A 13,495-nucleotide genomic window follows, 5' to 3' on the forward strand; every position below is an offset into this window, starting at 1 on the left:
TACAAGAGGCAGATAAGGGAGATCACTGGAGAATCTTCAATCCACCCCACAAGTGTTTATGTCATACACTTTTGTGCAAATGAGGGAACCTGCCCAGAGTTTTGTATATGCATGCCCTCAATGGACTGGGGACCCATCTGTGCACTGGGAGGATAGGGTAGAATCATGGGAAGTTCATGCTTTGTACAGTGGGGAGCAGCCTGAACTCTTTAGCTCATGTGTGGTGGTCTGGTATTAAATATGTGAAGTGGGAGCATACTGGCAGGACTTTCCCTCACTTTCCTAAGAGTTTTTCTTTTTTTTTTTTTTCTTTTTGCCCAAGAAATTCTGCTCTCCTCATCCTTCAATGTGTCAATGTGACTAATTTTTCCTCATCATGATAAAAGAACCTGGATTTAGCTGAACTAAGCAGCAAAAGCTCTGTATCAACACCATTGAAATACAGATTGTGTCCAGTGAGATTGTAAATGAAAAAGGTTTGTTGGTTTTGGCAGCGTCCGAATTACTTGTACTTGTGACCAAGCATAAACTAGAGAACATTGTCTGAACCATCTTGGCAATAATCACAGCCACAAGTTAGTGTCACATAGCCAAAATGTCCCATTTGGAAATAACTAATAAATACCTGGCTGCTGTACCCAATCAGCGGCATGCCAGTCAGTGTATTATAATATGATAATAAGATAACAAAGTTCTCCAGGTATTCACCCCATATCTCTTGAACTGTTTTGGCAACTGGTCTTTGGTGTAGTTTCCTTGTTCCCCAGCATAAAGAAGCATTTTGGCTGAGTTGGCCAAATGAAGGGGTGAGCCAGATGAACCAATTCCAAAGTTGCATTATGCCATTTTGAAAGTGGGCCATTGTTTGAGGTGGGGCGTGGTTATTTCCTTCTCTTTTTGGTATGAGTGTTGCTAAAGTTAGAGCTAGTGAGCTTGTCCTTTCTGTTGAGAAACTTTTTCCATGGGCCTTGTTCTTAAGAATGTTTTGAATGAGCAATTATATACACCATCTTTTCTTATATTAGCCACTAAGTATACCAGACCATTTCTGTGTAATAATAACTTTATGGTATTTTATCCAGTCCTCACTTTGAAAAGGAGATGCCCACCATAGCAGGCTAGATCTAGTGGAAAGAGTCACAAGTTCACATATCCAGCAGGCATCCTTTTGTAATCTGTCTGCATAATCCTGATCCGATTGTAGAAACACGTTTCTTTTATGGGCAACAGTGGGTGGCAATGACAAGAATACATAGAAAGATAAGATAAATAGAAGCAAGGTTTTGAAATTCTTTTTAACTACAAAAGGATATTAAATAAGAAAAGGCAAGTGCCCTGTTTTGCATAAGGTAGCAATTGCCAGTATCTCTTGGACAATAATTGTAGTGCCTATTGTACTATAACCACAGGTGTTCTTTGGTATATAGGCCTAGTCCTGTGTCTTGGATTTAAGCAGTCTACAACATGTGTCATTTCATTCTCATCCTGGATAGAATATCAGTGTTTAGTAAACTGGAGTTGAAGATCTTTGCTGAAAGTTACAGTCCACTCAGGAGATGACAGCAGTGATTCCATGAGCCTATACCCACTATTTTTGTGGCACATGGATTAGTCAATAGTGCCTGGTATGGGCTCTTCCATTGAAGGGAGTCCTTTATTAAATGTTTCTTCTAAAAGCCAAAGTATCCAGGCTACAGACTATGACCAGGTACCCTGTCTTCAGGTAGTCAACTGTGAAAGGAATTTACAAGTTCAAATTAGCCAAATCTTGGCTTTTTTAAAAACAATGATGAATGACTCCCTTACAACATTGTGATATACCTCCATTTAAAAAAGTTGGGTTGGTTATTTTGCTTTCCATACACAAAGGCCTTCCCATTATAATTTCATAAGAGGATCATTGATGTTTTCTAAAAGGGGTGGATTGGAATGTAAGCAGCACCAGGGGGAGTGCTTTGGGCCAGGGGAGGTGAAATGCCTGTATGAACTTAGCCAATTGTGTTTTAATTATTCCATTGGCCGTTTCCACCAGTCATGAAGAATGGAATAATAGGCACAATGAAAATATTAAAGTATGGATCAAATTTTACAAATATTTTGAATAACCTTGCCAGTAAAACTTCACAGTAACACTGTGAAGTTTACAGAGGACTCCCGATAATGGAATAACTTTTTTCTAATAGAATTTTTCTAACTGCCATTATTGTTGCTTGCCTGCAGGGAAAAGCTTCAACCCAATGGGAAAACACACAGACCATTACTAAAACATATCTGTAACCCTGAGATGATATCAGCTGAGTAAAATCAAGCTGCCATACTTCAAAAGGTCAGCTGGAAGAGGAAAATGACCCTGGGCCCCATGGAGGAAATTCCATGGGTTATATTTGAGCCAAATAATCCATTGGGAGTAAACAGTTTGTGCCATCATGGAGGATGGTTTTCAGTAACATTGTTTACACCAGGATATCATTTTATATGGATTCCAAAGGGTCAGATTATGAGTATATTTCATAAGGGGCACTTGACATCCCATAATGTGGTTATTGTTAGGTCTATACCATATTTCAGTTTCAGTTTCAGTTTTCAGTAATATTGTTTACATCAGAATATCATTTTATATGGATTCCAAGGATCAGATTATGAACATATTCCTTAAGGGGCACTTGACATCCCATTGGAATAATGGGATTATTACTAGGTCTACACCATATTTCAGTTTCAGGAGTTAGGCTTCCTTCTGTTTCCAAGTAGATATCTCTTTAGTTGGGGCAATGCTTTGCGTTTCCTTCAACATGCTCTTAACTGCTTTGGATTTTTTGTCCATTTCCCAGATTGAGGCCGGTGGCTCGAATCCTGCTCTTTAAGCTTAGCATCAGTAAATTGGTTACCCCAACTTTCAGTGATGTTCAATTTAGAGTGACCTGGGATTTTTATAATTGCCAAAAGGTCTGGGTTTAGAATAGTTCCTAAGAGCTTTGATACTGATACTTGTTTTCTGTTTTTTGGTTTTTTTTTTTTAAATGGATTTTCTTTAGGTTAAATATTCTCTCTTCTTCCATAGCATCCGAATGTCATGAGCAACCCCAAATGCACAGTGACAGTCAGTGGATATGTTCACAGCCTTGTCTTTTGCCAATTGACAAGCTCAAGTCAGGGCAGTCAATTCGGTAATTTGAGCTTAGGAAAGATGACTGGTTTGAATGACCTCTAGTAAGAAAACCATAGCATATCTTGCCCTAAAATTTCCATGCTCTTCTCTTAAATAAGACCCATGTATGTACCAACCTATCACAGCATTATCCATAGTATCTCTTGTATGTCTGTCTTTGGGGTGAGAAGTTGGACAATCATGAGAACACAGTCATGAGAAGTTTTGTCAAAAGGGCCCAGAAAGAGAGTGCTCAGATTAAGATTATTACAGAAGGAAATGGTAATATTTGGAGATGATAAAAGTGAAACTTTATAAGAGGTCAGCTAGTTGGCAGACAGGTTTTGAATATGATGAAATTTTAGAAGGGTTTTCTTTAATCATTGTACAGTTGATTGTCCCTCTGGAGTCCACATGATGGAGTCAGATTGTTCATTTTTATAGGTATGCATACGGAGGTTGAGCCATAAGAGAGAAATTCAGAATCCAATTCCTGCAGTAGCCAGCCAGTTCCAAAAATTCTCTAAGTTGTTTTTCAGTAATAGGCATTGGAAAAGGTTAAATTCCTTTCACTCTATCAGGGTTAATACTAAGTCCTTTCACTGAGATAATATGCCCCCAAATACTTAACTTGTGGCAGGCATAGCTGAAGTCTATGTTTAGACACTTTGTATCTCTTGGTGGCTTTTTGAGTACATCTAGGTATCTTCCTGAAAAGTAGATACGTGTCTGAACAAGTGAGAAGGTCATCCACATACTGGATGACTGTTGCATCCTGGGGAAAAAATAAATCCTCTAAATCAACCATTAACATTTGAGAAAAATAAGTGGTATTTTCTGCATACGCTTGGGGCATTACAGTCCATGTACATTGTCATTCTTTCCAGGTAAAGGCAAGCAATATTGGCTCTCTGGATCTACAGGAATTCTAAAGGAGGCACTGAAGGGATCCATAACTGAGGAATGTTGGCTGATAGTCGGTATAGCTGATAGAAGGGTATGAGGGTTGGGGACTACTGGGTGTCTGGGTATTATGACATTGTTTACTGCCCTCAAGTCCTGTAAAAATTATCATCCTCTCCCACTTGTTTTGTTTTTGTTTTACAGAGAATATAGGACTTTTTCAGGGACAAGTACAAAGAATAATGAGCTCCTTTTTGAGTTAATGTATGATGAGGTAATTCCATCTATGGCTTTCTGTCATAGAGGATATTGTTTACAGTTGGGTAGTGGTTTCTTTGAGTGTATCTCAACCTTTTATTGATATGCCTGAAAATATTTTCTTTATGTTTGTATTTGACTGGGACCTTAAGTTGGAGGGAATACTCTTAAGCAAATGCTCTGCTTCTGGAGTTAACAGAAATATTCGGGAGGTTAAAAAAAAAGTTTACCGAGGGCGGAGCAAGATGACCGAATAGGAACAGCTCCAGTCTCCAACTCCCAGCGCTAGCGACACAGAAGACCGGTGATTTCTGCATTTTCAACTGAGGTACTGGGTTCATCTCACTGGGGAGTGCCGGACGATTGGTGCTGGTCAGCTGCTGCAGCCCGACCAGCGAGAGCTGAAGCAGGGCGAGGCATTGCCTCACCTGGGAAGCGCAAGGGGGAAGGGAATCCCTTTTCCTAGCCAGGGGAACTGAGACACACAACACCTGGAAAATCGGGTAACTCCCACCCCAATACAGCGCTTTAAGCAAACAGGCACACCAGGAGATCATATCCCACACCTGGCCGGGAGGGTCCCACACCCACGGAGCCTCCCTCATTGCTAGCACAGCAGTCTGTGATCTACCGGCAAGGCAGCAGCGAGGCTGGGGGAGGGGCGCCCGCCATTGCTGAGGCTTAAGTAGGTAAACAAAGCTGCTGGGAAGCTCGAACTGGGTGGAGCTCACAGCAGCTCAAGGAAACCTGCCTGTCTCTGTAGACTCCACCTCTGGGGACAGGGCAATAACAAACACAGCCGAAACCTCTGCAGACGCAAAGGACTCTGTCTGACAGCTTTGAAGAGAGCAGTGGATCTCCCAACACGGAGGTTGAGATCTGAGAAGGGACAGACTCCCTGCTCAAGTGGGTCCCTGACCCCTGAGTAGCCTAACTGGGAGACATCCCCCACTAGGGGCAGTCTGACACCCCACACCTCACAGGGTGGAGTACACCCCTGAGAGGAAGATTCCAAAGCAAGAATCAGACAGGTACACTGGCTGTTCAGAAATATTCAATCTTCTGCAGCCTCTGCTGCTGATACCCAGGCAAACAGGGTCTGGAGTGGACCTCAAGCAATCTCCAACAGACCTACAGCTGAGGGTCCTGACTGTTAGAAGGAAAACTATCAAACAGGAAGGACACCTACACCAAAACCCCATCAGTACATCACCATCATCAAAGACCAGAGGCAGATAAAACCACAAAGATGGGGAAAAAGCAGGGCAGAAAAGCTGGAAATACAAAAAATAAGAGCGCATCTCCCCCGGCAAAGGAGCGCAGCTCATCGCCAGCAACGGATCAAAGCTGGATGGAGAATGACTTTGACGAGATGAGAGAAGAAGGCTTCAGTCCACCAAATTTCTCAGAGCTAAAGGAGGAATTACGTACCCAGCGCAAAGAAACTAAAAATCTTGAAAAAAAAGTGGAAGAATTGATGGCTAGAGTAATTACTGCAGAGAAGGTCCTAAACGAAATGAAAGAGATGAAAACCATGACACGAGAAATACGTGACAAATGCACAAGCTTCAGTAACCGACTCGATCAAGTGGAAGAAAGAGTATCAGCGATTGAGGATCAAATGAATGAAATGAAGTGAGAAGAGAAACCAAAAGAAAAAAGAAGAAAAAGAAATGAACAAAGCCTACAAGAAGTATGGGATTATGTAAAAAGACCAAATCTACGTCTGATTGGGGTGCCTGAAAGTGAGGGGGAAAATGGAACCAAGTTGGAAAACACTCTTCAGGATATCATCCAGGAGAACTTCCCCAACCTAGTAGGGCAGGCCAACATTCAAATCCAGGAAATACAGAGAACGCCACAAAGATACTCCTCCAGAAGACCAACTCCAAGACACATAATTGCCAGATTCAGCAAAGTTGAAATGAAGGAAAAAATCTTAAGGGCAGCCAGAGAGAAAGGTCGGGTTACCCACAAAGGGAAGCCCATCAGACTAACAGCAGACCTCTCGGCAGAAACTCTCCAAGCCAGAAGAGAGTGGGGGCCAATATTCAACATTCTTAAAGAAAAGAATTTTAAACCCAGAATTTCATATCCAGCCAAACTAAGTTTCATAAGTGAAGGAGAAATAAAATCCTTTACAGATAAGCAAATGCTTAGAGATTTTGTCACCACTAGGCCTGCCTTACAAGAGACCCTGAAGGAAGCACTCAACATGGAAAGGAACAACCAGTACCAGCCATTGCAAAAGCATGCCAAAATGTAAAGACCATCGAGGCTAGGAAGAAACTGCATCAACTAACGAGCAAAATAACCACTTAATATCATAATGGCAGGATCAAGTTCACACATAACAATCTTAACCTTAAATGTAAATGGACTAAATGCTCCAATTAAAAGACACAGACTGGCAAACTGGATAAAGAGTCAAGACCCATCAGTCTGCTGTATTCAGGAGACCCATCTCACACTCAGAGACATACATAGGCTCAAAATAAAGGGATGGAGGAAGATTTACCAAGCAAATGGAGAACAAAAAAAGCGGGGGTTGCAATCCTAGTCTCTGATAAAACAGACTTTAAACCATCAAAGATCAAAAGAGACAAAGAAGGCCATTACATAACGGTAAAGGGATCAATTCAACAGGAAGAGCTAACTATCCTAAATATATATGCACCCAATACAGGAGCACCCAGATTCATAAAGCAAGTCCTTAGAGACTTACAAAGAGACTTAGACTCCCATACAATAATAATGGGAGACTTCAACACTCCACTGTCAACATTAGACAGATCAACGAGACAGAAAGTTAACAAGGATATCCAGGAATTGAACTCATCTCTGCAGCAAGCAGACCTAATAGACATCTATAGAACTCTCCACTCCAAATCAACAGAATATACATTCTTCTCAGCACCACATCGTACTTACTCCAAAATCGACCACGTAATTGGAAGTAAAGCACTCCTCAGCAAATGTACAAGAACAGAAATTATAACAAACTGTCTCTCAGACCACAGTGCAATCAAACTAGAACTCAGGACTAAGAAACTCAATCAAAACCGCTCAACTACATGGAAACTGAACAACCTGCTCCTGAATGACTACTGGGTACATAACGAAATGAAGGCAGAAATAAAGATGTTCTTTGAAACCAATGAGAACAAAGATACAACATACCAGAATCTCTGGGACACATTTAAAGCAGTGTGTAGAGGGAAATTTATAGCACTAAATGCCCACAAGAGAAAGCAGGAAAGATCTAAAATTGACACTCTAACATCGCAATTAAAAGAATTAGAGAAGCAAGAGCAAACACATTCGATAGCTAGCAGAAGGCTAGAAATAACTAAGATCAGAGCAGAACTGAAGGAGACAGAGACACAAAAAACTCTCCAAAAAATCAATGAATCCAGGAGTTGGTTTTTTGAAAAGATCAACAAAATTGACAGACCACTAGCAAGACTAATACAGAAGAAAAGAGAGAAGAATCAAATCGACGCAATTAAAAATGATAAAGGGGATATCACCACCGACCCCACAGAAATACAAACTACCATCAGAGAATGCTATAAACACCTCTACGCAAATAAACTGGAAAATCTAGAAGAAATGGATAATTTCCTGGACACTTACACTCTTCCAAGACTAAACCAGGAAGAAGTTGAATCCCTGAATAGACCAATAGCAGGCTCTGAAATTGAGGCAATAATTAATAGCCTACCAACCAAAAAAAGTCCAGGACCAGATGGATTCACAGCTGAATTCTACCAGAGGTACAAGGAGGAGTTGGTACCATTCCTTCTGAAACTATTCCAATCAATAGAAAAAGAGGGAATCCTCCCTAACTCATTTTATGAGGCCAACATCATCCTGATACCAAAGCCTGGCAGAGACACAACATAAAAAGAGAATTTTAGACCAATATCCCTGATGAACATCGATGCAAAAATCCTCAATAAAATACTGGCAAACCGGATTCAGCAACACATCAAAAAGCTTATCCACCATGATCAAGTGGGCTTCATCCCTGGGATGCAAGGCTGGTTCAACATTCGCAAATCAATAAACATAATCCAGCATATAAACAGAACCAAAGACAAGAACCACATGATTATCTCAATAGATGCAGAAAAGGCTTTTGACAAAATTCAACAGCCCTTCATGCTAAAAACGCTCAATAAATTCGGTATTGATGGAACGTACCTCAAAATAATAAGAGCTATTTATGACAAACCCACAGCCAATATCATACTGAATGGGCAAAAACTGGAAAAATTCCCTTTGAAAACTGGCACAAGACAGGGATGCCCTCTCTCACCACTCCTATTCAACAAACTGTTGGAAGTTCTGGCTAGGGCAATCAGGCAAGAGAAAGAAATCAAGGGTATTCAGTTAGGAAAAGAAGAAGTCAAACTGTCCCTGTTTGCAGATGACATGATTGTATATTTAGAAAACCCCATTGTCTCAGCCCAAAATCTCCTTAAGGTGATAAGCAACTTCAGCAAAGTCTCAGGATACAAAATTAATGTGCAAAAATCACAAGCATTCTTATATACCAGTAACAGACAAACAGAGAGCCAAATCAGGAATGAACTTCCATTCACAATTGCTTCAAAGAGAATAAAATACCTAGGAATCCAACTGACAAGGGATGTAAAGGACCTCTTCAAGGAGAACTACAAACCACTGCTCAGTGAAATCAAAGAGGACACAAACAAATGGAAGAACATACCATGCTCATGGATAGGAAGAATCAATATAGTGAAAATGGCCATACTGCCCAAGGTAATTTATAGATTCAATGCCATCCCCATCAAGCTACCAATGAGTTTCTTCACAGAATTGGAAACAACTGCTTTAAAGTTCATATGGAACCAAAAAAGAGCCCGCATCTCCAAGACAATCCTAAGTCAAAAGAACAAAGCTGGAGGCATCACGCTACCTGACTTCAAACTATACTACAAGGCTACAGTAACCAAAACAGCATGGTACTGGTACCAAAACAGAGATATAGACCAATGGAACAGAACAGAGTCCTCAGAATAATACCACACATCTACAGCCATCTGATCTTTGACAAACCTGAGAGAAACAAGAAATGGGGAAAGGATTCCCTATTTCATAAATGGTGCTGGGAAAATTGGCTAGCCATAAGTAGAAAGCTGAAACTGGATCCTTTCCTTACTCCTTATACAAAAATTAATTCAAGATGCATTAGAGACTTAAATGTTAGACCTAATACCATAAAAATCCTAGAGGAAAACCTAGGTAGTACCATTCAGGACATAGGCATGGGCAAAGACTTCATGTCTAAAACATCAAAAGCAACGGCAGCAAAAGCCAAAATTGACAAATGGGATCTCATTAAATTAAAGTGCTTCTGCACAGCAAAAGAAACTACCATCAGAGTGAACAGGCAACCTACAGAATGGGAGAACATTTTTGCAATCTACTCATCTGACAAAGGGCTAATATCCAGAACCTACAAAGAACTCAAACAAATTTACAAGAAAAAAACAAACAACCCCATCCAAAAGTGGGCAAAGGATATGAACAGACATTTCTCAAAAGAAGACATTCATACAGCCAACAGACACATGAAAAAATGCTCATCATCACTGGCCATCAGAGAAATGCAAATCAAAACCACAATGAGATACCATCTCACACCAGTTAGAATGGCGATCATTAAAAAGTCAGGAAACAACAGGTGCTGGAGAGGATGTGGAGAAATAGGAACACTTTTACACTGTTGGTGGGATTGTAAACTAGTTCAACCATTATGGAAAACAGTATGGCTATTCCTCAAGGATCTAGAACTAGATGTACCATATGACCCAGCCACCCCATTACTGGGTATATACCCAAAGGATTATAAATTATGCTGCTCTAAAGACACATGCACACGTATGTTTATTGCAGCACTATTCACAATAGCAAAGACTTGGAATCAACCCAAATGTCCATCAGTGACAGATTGGATTAAGAAAATGTGGCACATATACACCATGGAATACTATGCAGCCATCAAAAAGGATGAGTTTGCGTCCTTTGTAGGGACATGGATGCAGCTTGAAACCATCATTCTTAGCAAACTATCACAAGAACAGAAAACCAAACACTGCATGTTCTCACTCATAGGTGGGAACTGAACAATGAGATCACTTGGACTCAGGAAGGGGAACCTCACACACAGGGGCCTATCATGGGGAGGGGGGAGGGTGGAAGGATTGCATTGGGAGTTATACCTGATGTAAATGATGAGTTGATGGGTGCAGCACACCAACATGGCACAAGTATACATATGTAACAAACCTGCACGTTATGCACATGTACCCTATAACTTAAAGTATAATAATATTAAATAAATAAATAAATAAATAAATAAATAAATAAATAAATAAAAAAGTTTACCATTCTCTGCCCTTTATTCCAGTGTTCTCTCTTCTCTTGTAATATTTTATTTTCTGTCTCTATTTCATATTCCCAGTCACAAGGTAGTGTTTTAACATCATTAGTACTAAATCCTGGTACATTGTCTGAATGGTTTTTAATTTGGAATTTTTTGTCTCCTGTCTCGAATTCTTAAAAAATGTTTACCATTTGATGAAAAAGAGATATGGGCATTATGGATGTTGAGGATATCACAGTCCAGAACATTGATGAAGGCCCCACAGTTTATTAGAAACACATGGGACCAACTAAGTGTGTCACATTTAGAGCCCTCAAGGGGAAAGTTCAATCCAATTAAAGTATAAGTTATAGATATGGATTTAAGACATGAGATAGTTTGATTAGACACATCAACCATGTTAACCCTTTTATCACTCTGAGGAATGGGGTTTCTAAATAAGGTAGGATTTATAAAAGTTATAATATTTGCTCCTGTGTCAATTAAGGCAGATGAGCACTCATGGTTTATTATTATGTTAATCTCTCTCAATTTTTTAGGATAGAATATTTGCAGAGATGAAACCCTTTAACTTTCTCAGAGCACCCCTAGTCTTCCTCAGTTGTACCTTCCTGCTGTTGCTTCCATTTCAGTCTCAGGCAGTCCCTTCTGAGGTACAGTAGTAACAGACTGAAAAGGAAGAGTCCTCAGATTAAGAGGGCTTAATATATTTTTGAGGCTGAGAGGTTTGAGAAGTTAATTGCTTTAACTGTAACTGCATGATTCAAAGAGTCTTTTGGTTTTCTTTTTTTATCATAGTGTGAGATAATTGGTCAACTAAGTTAACTACTTCATTAGTTCTGGTTGTGCCCCAGTTTGACCTATGGCATTTTACAAGGCCAGCTAAATTGTATTCTAATCTGTTTAAGAAACTTGTGTTTAATAATGTATCATTCTTATTATTTTCAAAGCAATCAGCTGACATCCCACAATATTGTCTCAAAGTTTTACTAAAATGTGTACAGTAAACTAAAGCTGATTCACTTGGGTTCTGGCAACATTACTGAATTTTATTCCAACCCACAACTCTTTAGAATAATGATAGAATGATATTTAACAGAGCAGTCACTCATTTCCATGTATCTTTGTGCTTGTCTTCTGGATGTTTGGGGGCTGGTTATTGTGGCACTACTGGGCTTTCAGGGATTAAGTGAGCTATAGGGCCTGACTGGTGTGCTTTTTCTATCTGTTCCTTAGTGTTAATTCTGAGACCAAAATGCAGAACAGTTGCTAAAGGTCTGAATGACCTAGGTCATAGGTTCTGGTAATGAGCTCAAATTCTTAGGCAACCCAATTGGATATTTATGGGGATCAGAAAATTCTTGAACTATTCCCCACAACTCAGCCTTTGACCAGGGTTGATAGACAATCAATGGGGTTTCCTTACCTGCACCAGTTGTTCCTGAAAAAGAATAATCATATAAGATGTTCTTGCAGGGTCCCCGTTTCCTTCATCTCCCAGATGAGAAGTTGCCACCAGGGATATCAGGGAATCAGCAGGAGGTAGAGTCGTGGAAGATAGGCTCTCTTCTGACTTCTCTTGAGTGAGTGGCAGACAAAGAGGGAAAGATGGTAGATTGGAACAAGCAGGAGAAAGAGAAAACGGATCTGGTCAAGGAAGTTCAGAAAGATCAGAGTAAAGTGAGAGTGGAGGTGGAGGTGTGGGGGGCACCAAATGGGAAGTAAGAAATTCTGAGAAATTTCAAATAAACACAATAAAACATAATAAAAAAGATATCCCCACAGACCCCACAGAAATACAAACAACCATCAGAAAATACTATAAACACCTCTTTGCAAATAAATTAGAAAATCTAGAAGAAATGGATAAATTCCTGGACAAATACACCCCCCTCCCCAAGACTGAACCAGAAAGAATTTGAATCCCCGAATAGACCAGTAACAAGTTCTAAAATGGAGGCAGTAATAAGTAGCCTACCAACCAAAAAAAACAAAAAACAAAAAACAAACAAACAAAAAAAAGAAACAAAGCCCAGGACCAGACAAATTTACAACTGAATTCTACCAGAGGTACAAAGAGCAACTGGTATCATTTCCTCTAAAACTATTTCAAACAACTGAAAAGGAGGGACTCTTTCCTAACTCATTTTATGAGGTCAGCATTATCCTGATATCAGAACCTGGCAGAGCTATAACAAACAAAGGACACTTCAGGCCAATATGCATGATGGACATTGATTCAAAAATCCTCAGTAAAATGCAGGCAGACCAAATCCAGCAGCACATCAAAAAGCTTATCCACCACAATCCAGTTGGCTTCTTCTGTGGGATGTAAGCTGGTTCAACATACACAAATAAATAAATGTAATTCATTACATAAACAGAACTGAAGACTAAAATTACATGATTATCAATAGATGTAGAAAAAGCATTTGATAAAAAAATTCAACATACCTTCATGTTAAAAATTCTCAATAAACTAAGTATTGATGGAACATATTTCAAAATAAAAAGAGCCATTTATGACAAACCAACAGCCAGTATCATGCTGAATGTGCAAAAGCTGGAAGCATTGCCTTTGAAAACTAGCACAAGATAAGGATCCCTTCTCTCACCACTTACATTTAAAATGGTATTGGAAATTCTGGTCAGGGCATTCAGGCAAGAGAAGGAAATAAATGGTATTCAAATAGGAGGAAAGAAAGTAAAATTGTCTCTTTTTGCAGATGACATAATCCTATATCTAGAAAATCCCATCAATTCAGCCCAAA

The 13,495-nt window shown here is 39.7% G+C and overlaps 1 long non-coding RNA gene across 1 annotated transcript in view; it reads right to left on the reverse strand.

Annotated features, from left to right (window-relative positions):
- The window catches only part of LOC144338696 (uncharacterized), a 63,032-nt gene extending 50,730 nt beyond the window's left edge, over positions 1-12,302 (reverse strand). The window contains exon 1 of the long non-coding RNA XR_013412991.1: positions 12,151-12,302. This is a non-coding gene — a long non-coding RNA (uncharacterized LOC144338696). The remainder of the gene's footprint in view (positions 1-12,150) is intronic.
- Positions 12,303-13,495: the final 1,193 nt, after the last annotated feature.

The sequence above is a fragment of the Macaca mulatta genome, chromosome X, assembly GCF_049350105.2.
Source record: "Macaca mulatta isolate MMU2019108-1 chromosome X, T2T-MMU8v2.0, whole genome shotgun sequence".
Classification (NCBI taxonomy): domain Eukaryota; kingdom Metazoa; phylum Chordata; class Mammalia; order Primates; family Cercopithecidae; genus Macaca; species Macaca mulatta.